General features: G+C 42.0%; 1 long non-coding RNA gene across 1 annotated transcript; it reads left to right on the top strand.

The window, feature by feature from the left end:
• Nucleotides 1-260: 260 nt before the first annotated feature.
• Nucleotides 261-4,086, top strand: LOC116436700. The gene is made up of 2 exons (XR_004237049.1): nt 261-348; nt 3,013-4,086. It is a non-coding gene; the product is annotated as an uncharacterized LOC116436700 (long non-coding RNA).
• Nucleotides 4,087-14,872: the final 10,786 nt, after the last annotated feature.

Genomic DNA, 14,872 nt, shown 5'->3' with positions numbered 1-14,872 from the left:
ACTTCAGAACAGGCTACACAGCAAGGATAGAAGTGTACTTAAAAAACTTAATTTCCACTATTCCCTAAAGGCTTCACAGCTTAATGTCTATGAAGGTTACTAGCTGCTAGGACAAGTTACATCCACGTGTAGTCTGGGAACTGCCAGTATTTTGATTATTCTTGGTATGACTGTGGCCCCAGGAGTCAAAGCATACTGATAAGAGCATCTATAAAAAGGAGCTCTAAAGCTTGCTGCATAGCACTGCAGCTGCCTAGAGAATCAACATTACCCATGTAAACCTCTGCAGAGAGGTTTCTGCACTCAGCTGCCATCCTCCAGCTGCGTCAGAAAAGAAGGCTCAAGGCTGTAAGTGACAATACTGGAAACAGCAGGGGCAGAGAACTTATATGGTAGTTCTTTTGGTGTGAAAAACACAGCAAAATTATATGTCAAAAGTGGTATGGGAAAGGTACGTGAACATTATTAGCAGGAAGCGTTCCTAAGGCAGGGACAGGGATGTCCTTAGGAAAAAGGTCAGTAGCTATCACAGATCAGCAACCCAATGGTGTGGAATTGAGTAGAGCAGGAGAGAAGCTCATGAATCTACCTTAGGTTAATCTGCAACTCTGTAAAAAGTGTTTGTTTTTCAACTGACAAGGTGAAGTATTTTCTACATGGCTTTGTTCTGTTTGTTTTGTTTTTCCTTATCTACTTGAATGATCATGAGGGGTATGATGAAAGCACTTTAAATCATGCTGATGATGTTTACCTTCCTGGCTGCATGAGTACAAGGCTTATAACTGAACTTTGAAATTTTGTAGGGAGAGATGACAGACAAGATTGGAGATTATTAACTCCTTACTTGTCCCATCTCCTTTTCTTTCTTGTCCCCAGTTGTGAAGGTATTCTGCCTAGCAAATCTGGTAGCTCAAATATCTACTGATTAGGGATGGGCTTTAACTTGGATGTTCTCTGTCTGTCTACTATGATTTCATGTTTGGTCCTAGTTGAGAAAAGTTGAGGCAAACCTTCTCCTGGCATTTGATTGCTTCTGCATTAGGATTTCTCTGCAAGGACTCTCATTCCAGTTGTCTCAAGTAGTATCCTAATCTGTAAGAAATGGAGTTATCATTGCAGGTCTTTAAATACAGTATTTGCATGTAAATACATAGTATTAGCTGTGAAGAACATTATCTGTTTCACTTAGTTGTCTGTATGCAGTAAGGAGTTTCTCTAAAACTAATGCATTATGTAAAAATATTCTTAAAGTAACGACATGATTTGGTGTAAAGAGAAGAAGGTATATCTACCCACTCAGGAACAGACATCTGTTTCACACATGGAATAAGGATGAGTTTTGTAGGAGCGCAGATGTGAAGTTTCAGTAATTAAATACTATTTTATAATGCATACATACAGGGGTACTGAGTTTAAATCAGATCAGCAAATTCCCTTCTTGTGAGTTCCAAGCCTTGGAGTGCAGAAGGTAACGTGCTCCCAAGGAGGTTGTTCTTCACCATAGTTTTCTGCATGTTTATTCCCTACACATTTTTCAAACTCACAGCCTGAAAGAAAAAGAATAAGTTTTGTGAAAACCTAAAACTGGCTTTGACAGCAAGAGCGAGTGAAGCTTCTTGGAACCACAAGGTTATAGCAACAACCATCGGTACAGATGTGCCTCAGTATTTACATGGGATCTGGATATCAGCTGAAGTATCATGTTTTTAAATTCCTTTGGAAGGGAAGAAACTTTGATTGCAACATCTAGGATCAAATTCTGACTTTCTTCTGGCTTACTTTGTCAGGTTACAAATTATATCACAAGACTAATACTGGAGGAAAAATGTCATTCTCATTTTGTGTTAAGCTGCATATAAATGTTCCTAGTACTATCACAAACTGGTACATAGTCAAAATTGAAATAATTTAATTTTCATTTTTCATATTTCAGGTATTTCTGACACTGTTCTTTCCCATCTCAGAGTAACCACATTGACGAGGGAAGCATAACATTGAAAAACAGCAGCAACATTTTTGTATTTCCATGGTTTGCTGCATAATTAGATACAAAAATAGTGTGTTCTCAGTCAGCTGTTTGATCCTTTTTTCCATTCAAAGTGTAGCTCTTTTGTCAACAAAACACCAGTTTGTTTTTTTCAGCTGAGAAATTTTATTTTAGCTGTATATGAATTAAAGAAAATTATAGAACTTAATTTGCTGTAATTATTCAGGGAGCCATAGCAATCATTGAGTGTGACAGTGCTGCACATTTGTATTGCTTCTGCAAGAAGTACTATTTTGGTGTTTTCTTATTTCTCAAAAACATATTTTTCAAAAATTTTCTGCTCAGAAACTCCAATTGTCTTATTTTTATAATTTCCTTTTACGTGACATCTTGCCACTGCCAGTCCTCCCTGAGCAGTTGCTAATTTTCTGAACACAGTCAAGTAAGCTTTATGATAATTATCTTTCCTGATCTATGCAAAGTAATTTTTTATATGGTTGCAAAAGCACAATTGTTCTTTTATTAGATGTTGATGGAACATTGTTGATGAAAAATTGCCTGTAGTTATAATCCATGTGTAGATGTAAATCAACTCACCAAAATACATAAGTAATACTTAGAATTGACCATAAGAGTTGTGGACATGCCTTGTAGGGGCCCTGATTCTCTGCCACACTCAGTTACAGTTTAGGACATGATATCTACGTGTGATGAAACCATCTAGAATTCTAAAGAATGACTGTATAAGCAATTCCAGCTACAATTCCCTTAACTACTATGTCCTCTCTCAGACACAGGTTTTTGTATTTTGAAGGCAGCATAAACGCCCTGTAAAAAAGTTTGTTGAGAATTACAGACTTGGAGAATTTAATGTTTCTTTATGTGTGGGCAACAGATTAGTTTGTATAAATGATACACTTTTCAACAAAGAAAGGTCAGATCCAATCCCACAGAAGTCAACAGAATGGGCTGAGTGTTCTTCATGCCTCTTAATAATTTCAGTTCTTTGTTTCATCCTGTTCTAGCCCCTGGGGTTCAAGCAGCTGTGGCAGTCGAGGATCAGAGAGAGTGTAAGAATCACCCAAGAAGAGATGATTCTCCTCCAGTGTGAAAATCTGTCACTCAGGCCTTCACTCAAGAAAAAAGGTAGTTTCTCTCTCCAGCTCCAGTGCCCAGCTCTGAAACCCACCTAACTCTTGGAGCCTTCCAAGGCGCAACACAGAGTTGCTGATCCAGAAGAAACAGTGCTGGGAAGATCTAGCACTCCTCCTAGCCAGAAATACCCAGTCTCTGCTTGAAGGAACGAACTGGCTCTCATAAAATGTATTATATGTGGCTGCTCTCTCTCTCATGTGGCATTTCTTTGCGTGTGTAACAAAAAATAGAGGCGGCAGCTGTACATTAAAGCGGGGGCTGTTCATTAAAGCAGGTCAAATTGCAAATGTGAAGTTATAGTCACAGTTTTACTTTGCATCTGAGTAGTAAGGGAAATTAAACATGAAGGAGCTGCAAGTAGAACAAAAGCAAGTTCAGCCTTCCATCTGGTACACAAAACCTTCTGGTGCATTGGATATTGTGCAGAACAATGCAGAATTTCCCCCCTGCACATCACAGGATCAATTATTGCTCACAGCAAAGTTGCAAGTCTAGCACCCATATGCAAGATGAGAATCAAATGGTTGGATACCAGGAACAGGGACACCTTGCCGAGAACTTCCTTAGATTCACTCAGTGCTTTAGAAAAGAAAAAAAATGAAGAAAAAAAAAGGAAAAAAAAGAGGGGACTCTTGGAAGTCCTCTTCTGGGGAGGACTCAGCTTTCCAAGTGCACACAGTATTCATGAGCATGACAAACACTGGTGGTTCTTTTGATTGCACTGGCTGTATTTTAGAGTACTGCTGTGTGGTTACTACAAGGGGTGGTCAGAGTTCACAGTGTAGGTTCTAGCATGAAACAAATGCAGGATTAACAAGGTGTTGTATTTCCCACAGCAGTGATATTATGTCCCTGACAATACCTTTCATATTCCCAGGAGAGAAAGCTAAAGCTGATCCTTGCAGTCAAGCTCATGTAGTGATAATAAACAGTACTTAAAAACCTCTCAGTTGTTGTCGAGGGTCCTCACAAAGGATCATTTGTAATGAAACAAAAGACAGCTCTAGTGGACTGATTTCCGGGAAGAAGTAACAGTTAGGTAACACTTATGTAAGAATCAATGTCTGGCCTTAGCTTTTCAATGGTCTGATTTGCTGCTCCAGCACCCTTCAGTACCTTTTGTAAATACATCCTCCTGTGCAGTTACTGGCTTTTGCAACTTGCACTCCCCTGACTCACAGAGCTACTTTCAATTGTCTGAGTCCAGGCTGCATTTAACATTTCTTGCTAAACAATTTTGAAAACCAGTGGAGTAACATCAAATAATATTTGAGAAATTTGCAGCAGATGATTGCAAGGAGCAAAGCTGTGAATGATGAAATATTATAAAAAGGACATGCAAGATGCTTATCTTGTCACTTCCATTTTACCACTTACCTTTAATTAAACTGAGAAACAAAGGCATGTTGGATCTCCTCCCTGAACATACATACTGCAATACAGTAATTGAGTTGATGGTCTGTACTATTAAAGATTAGTAAAAGTAGTTTAGAAGAAGGTGAGACAAAATCTGTCTTTGACAAATGTGAGGAGAGATGACACAGGACACCACAGAGAATCACTGCATCAGGGTTTTTGCAGCTCTAATTTGAACATGACTATTTTTAGAAGACCTGTTGTACATACCAACAACACTAATGACTGCCAGAAGAGACAGCCATGTTCCTAGAGCCAGTGACATCATGTGCAGCTCTCAGGATTTAACTAAAGCCTGTGCTTGGCAAATAATAATAAAAAGTAAATAATTCTTTTTGTTTCCATCAAGTTGAATTACACTTTTATTTTGCCTCTCTTTTCCTTTCAGAAATTAGTCCTGAGAGTAATTTTACAGCCTTTAGTTCTTACAATTTAATGGAGTGAATGACTTTTCTACAAAATTCTGACTTTTTATGTTTTGTATGTGTCGTGGATGGAAACCATGATTTCCCATTGACTTCATTTTATTGTTATTCTGTGATCCTTCTAAGATTTCGGGAAGCAAAGCAATCCCTACAAAGAAACCTGTCTCCCCCATTACTGGATGGTGCAAAAAGCAAAGAAGAAGACTCTGTAATCTCTGGCAGGAGACGTGCGAACACATTTGCCATATAGACCCACATTTGTAAAAGGGGCATCCTGAGCTGGCCCAGAGTAAGGGAGATATTGCAAGGCAAAATTCCATCTGCCTTTGCCAAGGGTGTCTTTCTCATCACCATTTACTACTAGCAAGCTGTTCACTCACAGATCTACAGTGCTGATAATGATAATGTTCATAAGTGATAAAGCAGCCTCATTAGAAAAGTTTCCGACTGGCTGTGATGGCTGGGGAATGCAAGTGGAGTGGTAAGCAGGGGGGTCAGAGAGAGCACTTTGATCTATGCCTGCAGTAGAATAACACCCAAAGAAATCACTGTGCAGACACTATCAATGAGTGTCAAAAGTGCCTTGAAGCAAATTGTGGAGGATTTGATTGTTGATCTCAGCAAAATACCATCCAGACTTTGTCAACTGTGGAAAAGGGAAAGAAAGAGCCAGAACCTACAAAATGCAAGGGCTCCATTAGGCAAAGCCACTTAGCTGTCGGTTTGTGCTCAGTGCAATTACTGAGCCCACTTCAGACACAACATAGAATCACAGAATATTAGTGTCACCAAAACTGGGAATCAAAGAAACTCTCCAACACCACCTTTTAAGTGTTAGAGAACCAGGCATTACTTTATTCTGGCCAGGATGTGCCATGGAAATCCTTCCATCCACACATGACAAAAGTATCAGGGCATCATTTCAGATGGAAATGACCTTTAAGATAGTTGAGTCCAACCATTAACCCAGCGCTCCCAAATCCACCTTTTGCCCTGAAGTGGCAGAACTTTGCAGAAATCGGGAGGGTGCGTGGGGGGTGGGGAGGCAGGAAGGGAGGGGAACTCCAAAAATGGCTTGTGTGACATGGAAGAGCCTGTGCTCTTCTTAGAGAGATTGCCAGTGGTGCAGTCTTGCTTTCAGCCCTGCACAACCACATCATCTAAATGACAACCAAACTCTGAGATTATTTTTGTCCGCAGTAATCTGGAAAAGCAGTTGAATGATTTCCATCCTATAAAATAAAAAGTACACTCTGTGCCAAGTGGTAATAGGGCTTTAAGACCTCCATGATTTGGTACTCCTCCATCCCTGTGGCAACTTCACTGGCAACTGAGCCTGGAAGCCCTGTGTGCATCAGGAAAGGCAGAGATAATGGCATTAAAGGCCTTGCAGCAAGGAGAGGAGGTTTAGTCAGCCAAAATTGCTGAGTTTTATCAGCCAAAAAGTGCTGTGTGTGCAAAGGGAATGCCCCCAGGCTGGTGAAATATGCTATGGAGGTATTGCCTCTGTTCCCCTTAGCTTTGCCCACATGACTCACAAACTGTTGTGGGGTCAAAGACAAGCTATTAAAATCTAGGAATGAAGTAGAGTCTCTGGATTGCTGGAGGGATGAGTTACCAAGTGCTGCTCTTTGCCAGCAACATGCTCTTCTGAGCATAAATCAAAGTTTCCTCTTTCTTTCCACTCAGCCTTTGCTGTGCATTTCTCCTTTCCTGGAACTGTAGGAAGCCTCCACCATCTTCTGTGCTCCACAGCTGCTGATTGTCATGGAGCTGCTGATTGCCCTGCAGCAGCCCCAAGACAGTCCTGTCATGGCAGCAGCCCTGCAGCATTGGGTGTTGGATGAGCAGAGGGAAAGCCATGGGCAAATACACTCATGTATGTGTCCAGGTTCTTGCAAAACCTGCCCATTCCCATGGGCAAGGGTGGGGGACAGTGGTAGCAGTGGCAGAGCAAGAGGAGGTTGGTGTTTATATGAAATTTTGGATCATGGTTGCATTACAGAACACAGCTCTTATAGCTGTGTGGCTTGTAGAGATGAACACGATGGCAGAGCTCAGCCCTGGTGCAAGTATAACAGGCCTGGCTTGTGTGCTGTGCATTTATGGTCTGACAGCTGAGGAAGCATCCTTCTGCCATGCTGGGAATGTCAGAGAGGATGCTGCCACCTGCTTTGCAGCAATACTGGCAGTAGCACCAGCTGCCTGTCCTTTGTGCTGCCCAGGGCTCCAAGGTGCAGATGACTCAGCCTTCCTTACCAGGCTCCTCCTGCAGCTGGGGTGGTGGCAGAGGGAAAAATCCCAAGGTATCCAAGGATAAGTGGGGTACTGCCCTACAGAACAGGAGGGGTGGAAATGCCTTCCCCGCTTCCCCCAGTATTTCAGTTATTTAGTTATTCGAGCACCCAATTCTCACCAAAATTGAGGTTTGCTGCCAGAATGCAGTATATGTGTGATTTGTGTAGCTGATCAAAATAGCAGATTCAAAATGTTGGAGTTTTTTTAATATCTATGAGTGCTTTCTTTAACAAAATAGCAGTGAAACTTCAGAATGGAAAGATTACTACGTTACTGAAAACTCTGTTTGTTTTCAGGGTTTTCCCAGGAATTAATGAGCAGCTGCATGTTGGAAAGAAATTCTTTCTCATGAGGCTCTTGGGAGGGCTCAGGAGTCTTTATTGAACAATAACTGGAAAATTTGACCCAGAGAGCAAGTTCTCTATGTTTCTTGGAAACACATGATTCATGTTCCAGTCTCATTATATAGCCCTTGAACAAGACAGAAATGTAAGGAGAAAAATAGGAAAGTGGAAAGGAAGAGAGGGAAGCCAACAATAGCAAATGTATGTGTCACAGGATGAGCTTAGCAGTTTCCATGTGGGCACTGAGGGAAAAATGTATATTCCTTTGTCTATTAAAAGTACTCTTTGTAACATCTGATTTTTACTTTTGTAAAGTATTCATAATTTTTGTTTTGTGGATTGGTGAAAGAATTCAGATGAGTTTAAAACACAAACATGGATTTTGAAAAGACAGATGTGAAAAACATATTTTCCTAGAAATATATGGTGATTCGGTGGGGCCCAGACTCAAAATTTTTGAACTCCTTGGAGAATTTAACTCAATGTGGCACAGAGATCAGTAATGCTGCAAGTTATTGCTTGAGTCTTAATCGTGGAGCTTGCTGTGGGACCTTTGGAGTCAGTCAATATGGGTATCTCTTAATTCATGTCTTTGTATTACTAAAGACTGTAGGGGGGACCAGAAAACGATCGGATGACCATCATATACATGTTGCTCCACCTCCTGGAAGAGCAGATTTAATGATTTTGTGCTGTGGACTGTGGTTGCTGCTGAAGTGGGTAGTAAAGATCCCTATTTCTGTTACAAGGGGTAATGTTTAATGATCAGCTGAAGTATTGGTATTACCATCTTCGGGGCAATATCCTCATGCCTGGTAAACAGCTGGTCATGCACGCAAAATGAAGCATTGTGGGAGAACTGTTGGGCAGGGTGAAGAGTTAACTCTTAGCTTTCATCTTCAGGCAGAATTTGTTTTTCAGACTCCCTTAAGGATGCAGGGCTTTTCCTTGTCAGCAAAAAGACACATCTCCACGTGGCAAACTCGCCATCTGCAGGCCAGTGAGGCAACTCGCCAAGAATGGGGAAAAAACAGCCCCGCAAGCTCAGGGACACCTTGCTTATGGTGGTCTTAGGATTTCCCTCTCTTTCGTGCGCCATTTAACAAAAGGAAGTCGCTCTCTGGGTGTTATCCCAAAGAAGTTTAGAATGTCTGTCTCTGGAGCTTAATCCTACCCCCAGAACCTGGATTGCTTAAAAAATGTAAAAAATAAATATATATATATACTTGATGTTCATCTGCAGCAGGCTTCTTCTACCCTCATAACTCATGTCTGGTCTCAGCAGCAAGGAGAGAGAACAAGCTTCCCAGCCAGGCCTTAACACCCTCCCCCAGCTACTAAAAATCAGCACTTTTTTGTCCCATGAGACACAGTTTTGATTAGAACATACTGTTTCATAAGCATATTTTTGCCATGAGAATATGTTTTAGTTTTTAAAGATACTAAAATATAGTATTTCAGGAAGTTTGCGCTTTCTTTGCCAGGCTGGAAGAATATTATTGGAATGCATTTGTCTACTTGAAATAAATCTTAGGGAGAACATTTACCTTATTTCAGTGGTTATTTTGTAGTGCTTTTGAATCACGGTTGCATCCAATTAACCATAGAAAGTCAAAACCTGAAGAAAATTTTTCATTTTCATAATAATGCTTCCATTCAGCCCTCAGACAAAAACCCAAGAGGAAACTGAGGCAACCTTAGTTTCCCCCCATTTTGAATAAAAGCTATCTCTAAGCTGTTGAAAGGAAAACACGCATAGCCTAGGTCCTGCAGCAACAGAAAGGTTTGAAAGCATTCCAGAGAAACCAAAGAATTTGCAGCCCTCCCCTGTAAGCCACATCCTAAATACCATCATGTGGCATTTATGAGAAATTGAGCATTAATGAGAAATGAGAATTAATGAGAATGAGCATTAATGAGAAACACCTACTGCCCTGTCTCCCCAGTTTGCCACACATTTGGCCCCGCTGGTCCCAGCAGCTGTGGGTGAGACCCAAACCTGCCTTTCATGGCCTCTTCTGGCTCTTACCAGAGGTTTTGTTGTGGTCTTGTCTCACCTGGAGTTTCTGCTGTGGAGGAATCTGTTCTACAGTCATAGGGTTACATGGAGGGCAGCCACCAGACGAGGGGCTGCCTAGAGAACCTACCAAAGCTTCAGGGTCCTATTGGCCTTCAGTCAACCTGCTGCTTGACTTAATACACTCTTGCAATCTTTCATTAGTCACAGAACACTAGAAGAGAAATTTCAACAACCTTCATGGAGACTGTTGTGATTTCATGACCTTCAGAAGTAAAGTTGAACTTTCTTTAGCCCCTGGAACTGCACAGTTATGTCATTGTACTTCAGGCCCTGAGATTATTTTTCATTTAAACCTGGGTTTCTAAAGAAGAAAGAATAAAGAAAGACCTGATTTTGCATTTCTGTTTGTCTCAAGTTGGGCACTGGTGGTATATACTGGAGAGCAGTGTCCACTTATTTTTAAAAAAAATATTTAAAGAAGACAGTGAAACAAATTTTTAATTCAAAACCAAGCCTCAGCGTTAGCTTGTTTGAAAGGGAAGCACCCAGATGTTGTACCTCTGCCACGTATCTGCTTCCAGGTGAATTCTGAAAACAGGGGACTGAAGGTAATAGAAAATAATAGCTGCAGTATTCAGATTGAGTTTTCACATTGCCTGGAAACATCAGGTGAGCTCTTGGTTGCAGTCAGAAGGGTAGCACATCTGCATCCATATGCTTGTTGCAGACTGCCATGACTCAAAGAACTTAAGTGTATAAAGACATGGTGAGGGGAAGAGTCATTCCTTCCCCTTACACAAGGGGAGAAGCAAGGCATAGACCAAGGCTGATTCTCTTGACATCAAAAAGCCTACTGCATTGGAAGCGGGGAACAAAATCAAGACTTAACTGTATTTTCATTATATTTCCTTAGGACTCCCTTGGGCTTAAGTGTTTGGTTTCATGGGGTACTAACGCAAGTCTGTTTCTTTTAATTCTTACTGACATTGAGCTTCTGCTGGGAATTGTGTTCTCACACAATTTACATGCACTCTTTGTACCTTTTTCAAACATGGGTTTTGACACATAGAGTCTGTGAAGAAAAACATCAGAAGAACATCACAAGTCCCTGAGCAATTGCTCGCATTGGTTTGGGTAAAAATAGGGGAATTGTAACTCAGTTAAACCTAAAGCTGAAAAAGTGCTGCCTTTGTAGGTGTTTTCTCTGATGACCTGTGTGCTCACATGGGCTGTCTCCCACCACAGCTTGTTCCCTCTCCACCACAGTGTCCCGCTCAGTGTCACCTATGTATGTCTCCTGGAGAAATAGCACTGGAAAAGCCAAAGGGGAGTGAGGATCAGTGGTGGTGGCTTTGGAAAAGGAGTCAGATGCACAATGGTGAATGGTCCTGGTCTCCTTGTGCTGTTCACATCCAGGCAGTGGCTCCAGGCTGGATGCCTGCTGGACCCTGGCCACAGCTGTCACCTCAGCTTCCTGCTGCCTGTGAAGTACATCTTCTGTTTTGGAGGCAGGACACATGGATGAATTAATTACCAATGATTTCATAGACAGTTTGTGACAAGAAGGAACAGAACTGAACTTGGCTCCTCCAGAATATCGTCAGATGGGGCAGGGTGAACCCTCAGCAAGATCTTTCTCTTCCCTTCAGTGGCATTTGTGGGAGCAGAACAAAGGCCCAGAGGAAGTGTCAAGGGTCTCGCCAGGGTTTGCCCCTCACAGACTAGCTCCAGGTTTGCCCAAATGTTCTGGCTGAGCAGCAGGCAGGGCTGGAATGCTTGCTGGTCACACTGGACTACTCAGTGGGTAACTGTATTTCTATGTTCAAAGGTTCAGTTTTGCTGGAGTTTCATATTCTGGGGAGAATAGCATCTGGCAATTTCAACAGTAAAAGCTGTTTTCCTCAAAGGTTATATGTGAAGGACTAGCTGCATGAGGCCTTTCCACAGTTCTAACATACTGATTTCATCAACAAATTACTCACTTCTTCTGCCAGCCTTGAACCACAGGTAGCGAAACTTGATCCAGCCCTGCCACAGCACCGGGTTTGTTTCGGGTGTGCATTAAAAAACTGCCCTCACCAAGCAAAGGCAAGACAGGCAGTTATGTCAGGTCCTGCAGCCCTGGCCAGCCAGCCCGCCTCTATTGGCAGCATAGGAGAAGGAAGTTGGTCCAACCAACGCAGTCCTTAGCCCGTCACTGCTCCTATTTCAATGGCCAGAGCCACCTCCCTGACACACAGTCTTTCCTTTGCCCATGTCTGAGGAGCCAGCACGGAAAGGGCAGCAGGGAACAAGCTGCAGAAAATGTAGTTTGCTGAGCTCTTTTCAAAGCCAAGCCATTTGTGTAATTAATGTTCCATATTTTCTACCTATTCCCAGCTGTCACATGAAACTTGGCATGCGTCAGCTCTCTTGGGCGTAAGGAAAACAGTTTGTATACTGATGAGGCATTTACAGGTGCTCCTTGTCTTTATTTCTCATGCTCCTTCCCTGATAATGACAGAATGAATACAAGATTGTTACTTTATATGCTTTTACTATTTCAGTCTTCCCAACACACAAGTAAGACCCAGTGGTACAAATAAGGAACCCATCTGAGGAGGAGAATAGTTTTATTAAGAAATCTGTATGCCATGACAATGGTACAGACTTTCTTGTCACATGATGTGTGTAATTTAAATGAGTTAATAAGGAAGATGTCTTTTGGGTATTTCTGGTCTTCTGGAATAAGTGTCCTGGAGCTTGGAGACAGTTAGAGTTGGGATACATTTTGTGGGACCTTATTTGGGTGTTTGGATCACTGCTACCTGCACTGTTCCCATTCCTGAGAAGAATGAAAGATCTCAGTAACTGGGTTAGCAATCCAGAACTGCCTTTTGATAGTCCATTGTATTGGTACAAATCCCAAGGGACACAAGGATTTCTGATGATGTAATTTGACTTCACAGTTGTTTCTTGAGAAGGATGGACTGGCTCTGAAGTGTCCAAAAGGTTTCTTTCTTTGATTCCTTACAGAAGTCTTGGGAAGCACAGCAATGGGAAGGACTCACCTGCTTTTTAGACTGCATCTCAACCAGCAACTGCAGCAACTGCAGCAACTGCAGCAACTGCAGCAACTGGCATTGTGCAGGTCAAAGAAGGTGTACAGCCTGCAGAAGGTGGTTGCAATTCCTTGTGGTAGAAGCAAGGCGCTGGCTGCATTCACCTACAGGGCTGCAGGGAGCTGGCCATCCCTGCACACCGGTTTTTTTGCTCACATGCTTTTCTTTTGTAGGTGCAGGGGCAAGTAGGTGCCCATGAAACTCTCCTGTATTTCAGGAACCTGGGTAAATTTATTTAGAAGGGGCTTTGGTTGCCTAACAGGAGGCATCATATGAAAGAATCTTGATTTTCAGAGAGAAAATGCTGACCACTTTCCCCAAAAATCAGATCTATGATAAGATGCCCCTTTTTGAATATTCAGGGTCACTATCAATTTTTTAAAACAGAGCCCATGACAGCTATTTGGTGGCTTTTGAGGATAACCAGTTCAGTGCATTATAGATTTTTATGGCTTTACTTTCCCAGTGATTTTTCCCTCTGGCACTACATTCCTGCTGTTGCATGACAAGCACCATTGAGAGCCTGCTGCAGTGCTTGTTCGCCAAATGAAAATCCCACCATCTTACAAAGTTGTTCTTGCACCTACAACTAAGGACACATTGAGGTTACTACCAAGAGCAGTAACAGGAGGTGTGTAGCAATTCCCTAAAGTCTTTCAGGTCCTTCAGGTCATAAGAGGTAAAATACTGGCCAGCTGATTCATTGGTTATTCAGTATACAAAAAGTCTTTTAGTTGGCAGGAAAGTCGATACCCAGCAAGCTTTTTTTCCCCCTATTTTTTCCTAAATTCTCATCACGGAGTGAAAAATATTTCAATTCTATAAAAAGATGTTTATGGAAATGAAAAGGAGAAACAAAGCTCACAGGACCTAATACATTTTGGAAACCACATTGTGAGCGCAATAGTTAAAACTGTTTTGCTGGTAATACATATCCCTGTGCTCATTTCTCAGGTAACAGAGATTTACTTTAATGTTCCAGAGAAACCCCCTACCCCAAAATCCATAAGGATCCCAGTTATTACTTGTCAGTTTTCTCTGATCGACCAGAAAAACTTCTTTTGGATGGCGTCCATAGTGGCACAGGAATAAAAGAAGAAATATTTCCCTAAATTTTCCCACTATTCCTGGCACTATTTTTCCTCTGCTTTCACCACTGCTTGCCTGCAGCCTGCTTTATAAATTCAACCATTAGGTGGGGCGTTTCTACTGTCAGCAGCCCACATTTCATCTGCGGCATCTTGGGCCTGGGACAGATGCTCGGTAGTCCCGTGTGCTGGGATACGAGGTCTCTGCTGTTATCTTTAGTGCTTTCTTCTTTTACCAGTTCCATTGACATCCAAAATAGTACAAAGGGGGAAACCTGAGTCAGATGGTACAACCTGAGGTCTTGGTCTCTATCTTTCTTGTCATGTGTGATGTGTTAAAGGTTATCCAACTGAAGAAGATGGTGATCAATTACTAAGTTATTTCACTAAGTTCAGAGCAAAAAAATGTGCATTCATTAATTTTTTTCATTTCATTTGAACAATTTGGAATCAGACAGCACTACTGGGACAACTATTTCTTCCTGGTTTCAGTGTCTGGGTAAAAGCAGTGACACATTTCCTGACACTGCAGTGGACCAGTCGTGTCTCATGATACAGCACTGGCCCCTGCTCTTCCATGGGGTAAACTTTCACAGGGTTTGGGCTTCTTTTTCTATGAATAGCTATGCTTTATGTGCCCTTTTTAAATTTGGAAAGTAAAAAAAATCAATGAGGAGCTCTTTGTTGTACTTGTATAGAGACAATGCTCATCCAGCACAACTGAGCAGCCCTTCCTGAACTGGGGGGAGAGGGAGCTCTCCCATGGGGCCTCTGAGCTCTCCTAGCACCTGAAGTCCCAGAAATATAGGCAGTACTTTCACTTCATTAAACTTTTGGAGAAAGTGATGGTCTCTTTGCAAACCTGGGCTCTGAGGCTTGGGTTTGTCCCGGTCAGACCCAAGTGCCTCAGTCAAGGACTGCATTGCTGCAGGAGATGGAGGGAGAGAGAGGCACATACAGAGGGCAGTTGAACTTTTTCTGAGTTTGGGGACCAAAGGCAGAGGTTTATCCTTCAGTCAGAAATGTGGGAGGATGAGT

The sequence above is a fragment of the Corvus moneduloides genome, chromosome 2 (assembly GCF_009650955.1).
Source record: "Corvus moneduloides isolate bCorMon1 chromosome 2, bCorMon1.pri, whole genome shotgun sequence".
Classification (NCBI taxonomy): domain Eukaryota; kingdom Metazoa; phylum Chordata; class Aves; order Passeriformes; family Corvidae; genus Corvus; species Corvus moneduloides.
Note: the sequence above shows the minus strand (reverse complement) of the source record. Positions and strands in the feature narration are given on the sequence as shown.